The following is a 5307-nucleotide window of genomic DNA, read 5'->3' on the forward strand; positions in this document are numbered from 1 at the left end:
AAACCTTTCACCTCCAAGTTTAAATGCCATTAAATTCTTCTCTCTATTCTTTCAATTTCTGTAAAGTGGTTGACTTAACCTAACAAGAGTTGGCAGTCCATGGCCTGTTGGATTTGCGTAGGAAGAACACATGGATCAGGAAAGACAGATGCAGAAATCGGGGTTCTGAAACTCTCTCCCATGTGCATGTAAATGAAAAGTTTTAAAGGAGTGCTTTTATTACAAGACAATAGTATAGATAAATTCTGAGACTAATACAGCAAACATTATTTTCAGTCTAGAAAAATTCTGAAACTAACGCCACAAACATTATTGTCGATACGAGCTCCTTATAACATCTTACAAATGCAAAAGGCTACTTTCACGACTTTTCTAAGTGGTGGTGAACTCCACAATCCTTGTAATAATAAACTTGAAGCTGAGGCATTCAATTGGGGAGATAGGCAGAACCCTCATTCACCATCTTAACTTTGCCGGGAAGTACTGCAGGGAAAAAATAAAGAATGTTTAACGTCAAAAATTGTTCTGGACATGTTAAGGGATCTAAAACAAAGATCTTGTTTGCGTTGCTCACCTTCTGAATGAGAGAGAGATAATACGGCTTGACCTTCTCGACATCTATCCAGACTTTGCTCTTGCTGTAAAGGTCATATTTACTGCATCATTTTAAGTGGAAAAACCTTGTTTAGCATTGGATAAGAATCAGGGCAAACATAATCTTAAGAGGTTACATTCCATACTTGAATATATGGAGCCACTTCAGATTCTCAGCATCCTCCTCATTCATTAGGTGTTTGTATGCTCCTGACTTATGCATTGCTGCAACAACATAAAGTGCCTCAGTCTGGTATAAGTTGGAATCAAAATCAATCTTTGCAGAGTTGGAATAATAGCCGGCTTTTGTTTCTTTTTCTTACGATAGAACGAATGGTATCGGATGATGAAAAGAGCTTCTGGTGGCAGAGTTGTATTGTTCTCCTTGGCCACCTGAATAGAGGTGACAAAATCAGTTTGTATCGTTGCAATTTCTATATGTCTAAAAGGGTGTTAAGGTTAAAAATCCAGACACAAAGTGGGAGATATACCAGATACATGTAGTCATCATGCCCCCATGACATCATCACGTTGTTGAGTCCACATCCCTCTGAGTACACCCCATACTTGGTGTTGTATTCAGGGTTAAGATAGTCGGGATTTTCCTCAAAATACTGTTCCAACAAAGCGCATAAATTCATAAATCTTTAGACACAGACTTCATTCAAAAGCACTGCTTTGTTCCTCTAAACATTTTCTTTTTTGACAGATATACAGATTCGGGATCCGAAAGGAATTACCTTGTGGTGAACAATTGACTTGTCGAAAGCACAACCTACGGGAAAAGTGTCACCGACAACAGCCCACTGGGGAAGCTCACCAAAGCCAGGATGAAGAAGCACCTTTCCAAGGTCTGTCCCACCCAAAAGGAAATAAAATTTTACAAATCACGAAACCACGAGTCTTATCAGTACAATGTGAAGACAGAATCCCCAATCATACCATGGATAAGGCCGGTCAGGTGCAGCCAATCCTCATCAGGATAGTCCTTTCGGATAGCCTCAGCCGTTTGCAGCAAGTGTTCGATCTGAGGTTCATCCAAATCAGGATCACTCGTCGATTACATCATTAAGAAGTTCGCAGCATTCCCATATGCTCATCTCCATCTTGTTCAGTTTACCATACTCTTCTCTCATCCTCTTCACCTGCAATTGAATAAACTCGTGAATCCACTAGTTAACAGTGTGTATATTTAGCAGTTTGCACATAGAAAAACACAGGTTGCTTACCAAGTCGTAAGTCTGGTTAATATGATTGATCCGGTAGAAGTTCTCCACACCCTGTTGCCTCCACTTTCAACATGATAATCCCTGTTTCCATATAGAAAGTAGATTGATCAATCATAACTGAATTGAAACACAAGGGCAAAGCCTTTGATCAACAAAATGATGCAGGCCTCTTAAATATTTTTGTAACAGATAAAACTGGCATGCTTCCACAACGAAGAACTTTTAATAAAAAAAATAATTAATTTCTAAATAAAAACAAGTATACTATTCTACACTTATGTTATTTTGTCCATAATTTGACACTGTTATTTGTTTGTATATCCACTGCCCTTTGTTTCTCTCTCCAAAAACAAAAAAACAAAAGGCAAAAGGCATTACCTAAAAGTGTGGCCAAAAGAGTTGGTCTGTGGCACATCAAATCCCCCATCGAGGATCAGTTCATTCTCGGCATTGCCGACCTTGTTAAACCCTGCATCAACACCTGAGAAACAAACAAAACAATTACTAGAATTATGAGCTAGAAAACAATATTATGTTATACCCATAAATCATTAAAGAATTACCAAACTCGGGTTCATCAATGGGGAGTCATCTTGTTCAAGAGAGAAGCTGAATGCCTCTACTGAAACCGAGAGGGTTTGGTGAAACTGAATTCAAGGTCTTGTTGCAGATTAGGCCTGAAAATTGGTTGATATTTATAGCCAGTCGGGAGAGGCCTCTTTCCATTAGAATTTCAATATATGGCCTTTACTGAAAAATCTAAACTTTCCTTCTTTACTAATTTACAACATTTTTGTCCCAAAAAATATTTTGCTTCTTAGAAAAATAAATCAACAATTATATTTAAGGCCATTAATATTTTACAAGGAGTCTGGAAACTGACAGAGTCCTGTCCCGTGCCAATTAGAATCTGAGAGGCAGAAGATGAGAAATAAAGTGACTGAGCCGGGGCCTGGACCTTATGAGTTATGAAGGTGATAAAATATTACAAATCCAAGAATAAAATTAATAATATTAATTTTTAACTCATTCACTTTCTAATAATATATAACTCTAACCTTAGAAATATCATTAACACAATACTAATAAATATATTAAATATTACTTAAATATGTATAAATCATTTAAATAATAATTAATGTAGAATCAAACTATTGTTTAAATTTATGGAGTACTTCAAATAATTAATTATCTAATTAAAAACAGTTGTTTATATAAACAAAATTTCTTATTTAAGAGAGAATATGGTCTAATATTACTTAAATAAATTAATAAAAATATTATTCTCGTTGTTCAAGAAAAAATAATATTATTTATGAGAGATCGTGAATTTCAAAACAAATGTATGAAACGTTTTTTCAGAAATTATTATTATTATTAGATGAACAATAAGAGAATTTTACTTAAAAATCACATTAAAAATTAATATCTGTCGACAAGCCACTCTTTCATTACTATTTATCGAAATGTCATTTTTTCGTATAATGTGACAATAAGGTGCGTTCTACAAGACTTGCTTTGCACATGCGACATCCCACTCAATAAAGACGAGTTATACAGAAAATATATTATATTGATCTGGTAAGGTACTTCTTACAAAATGCTTTTTGTTGGTTTTAACTATCTAGCTCCCTGATTGCCACCTCTTTCCCTCCCCCGATCTCGCCCCTTTCCTCTCTTCTCCCAACCACTAAATAAACCACCTCCCTCTCATTACAAATCACAAAAATATATATTTTATTTATTTATTTATCTTATTTCCTTCTTTAACAATACAAGTGTTTTAACTATTGGGTTAGGATTCGAGGTGTAAGTATTTTTATTTATTTAATAAATGTATTTAAACTTTTTTTTACTTAATTTTAGTTATTATATTTTAAAGCGTATTAAAAAATGGAAAGCATTAAGATTGAATGTAAACCATATTTCGTCTCATCTATCAAATATGGTAAAATATTTTATTTGATAAATATTTTATTATTATTATTTTTTAATATTTTATTTAATATTCAAATTTTAAATATTAATTTCTATCAATTCGGATAATTATTGTATATTGAAAGTGTTTATTCATAACACTAAGATGTTCACATTGACTCGTATTTGGAATTATTTAAGAGATAGATTAGGGTTGTATCTCAATAATTCAAGGTTTTAGACTTAAACTCACCCCATTTCTGCACTAATCGAGATGTGAAGACCATAGACACACAAATTCCATCTTTCGTGTGGGGAGTGCACCATTATTATAGAGGACGTTTCAACGCAATTGAGACTCTCAATAAATGGATGTGTTCTTAGTAGTGTGGCAATTGATAATCGACATGGTATGTGACTCAAGTATCTAAGAAAATCCTTTGATTCGTTCAACAATTGTCAAATCTCGTTAATGTGACTCCAAACCAATTTTCGAGAGTTGGACAAAAATTGTTCTGAAAATGATGTAAAAGCATTTGCTTAGACATATATTTTACAAATCATAAGAAGAATATTGATGCCAAAAAATCTCGCAACTAAGTGCATGTCATGTGTTTACGTCACTTCGTTACTTTTGAAGAAGTGCGCATGTTTAGTTGGGATAATTAATTTTAACATTTATCTTTAGAAAAATGTGTTGAGTGAAGAATTATACCAAAAATGATATTGGTGATTGTCTACTTTTTTCTACAATCTTGGATGTGATATCGCATGCCTTTTTTATATCCGATCGTGAAAGAGTTATTTATCTTTTTTTTACTAAGGTAGTTTAATACCTAATTTATTTATAAATAAGTTTATTTTATTATAAAGTAATTAGAATATTTTTATATAAAATAAATGGTCATCAATAAAATTTATCATGATTCATGTTTTTAATCGAGTAAAAATCAAGTTCAGACGTATGCTTTTAATTATAATTTTTTTATTTAATTATCGTTATAATTAGAATTTCATTTCAATATTGATAATAAATATTTTTTTGCAGTTTCACTAGATGCTTTATATGGTGAAGAAATGAGGGTTTGTATCTCACCTGACTTGAGTAGTCCATTGACGTGTGACATGTAGTTATGTCTCTTATCTATTATACTACTGTTGAGTGGAATCCAAGTGATCATGTGCTTTGCTAGTTTGGTTTCACACAGTTTATTCCAGAAGCACCTATGAATCTCAACAGTATACATAGCATTGACAGATGAGGCAAGCCTAGTGTTGATTGAATGAAGAAGCACATCGAGTGGATAACGATTTAGGAGTATCAGTATGAAAGTATTCTCTTTCGTTGTTATGTTTTAAAAACTAGTTTAACGGTTTCACATGAATATATATCATGGTTTAACAAAATGAGAAGTCATTCATACTTTCTAAGGAGGCACGACATGAGTCTATTCATCGTCGTTGATAAAAACGTCTACTAACACAGTACCATCGTCTTTCAAATAATTGTGAACACACACTTTTGCCCTTTTTTAACAAACCACTAGAAACACCACAACATCCACTA

The 5307-nt window shown here is 33.2% G+C and overlaps 1 pseudogene; it reads right to left on the minus strand.

Annotated features, from left to right (window-relative positions):
• Positions 1 to 297: 297 nt before the first annotated feature.
• Positions 298 to 2411, minus strand: LOC120194481 (annotated as a pseudogene).
• Between the last annotated feature and the right edge of the window lie 2896 nt (positions 2412 to 5307).

This window comes from Hibiscus syriacus, unplaced genomic scaffold (assembly GCF_006381635.1).
Source record: "Hibiscus syriacus cultivar Baekdansim isolate YM2019G1 unplaced genomic scaffold, ASM638163v2 tig00116997_pilon, whole genome shotgun sequence".
In the NCBI taxonomy this organism is placed as follows: Eukaryota; Viridiplantae; Streptophyta; class Magnoliopsida; order Malvales; family Malvaceae; genus Hibiscus; species Hibiscus syriacus.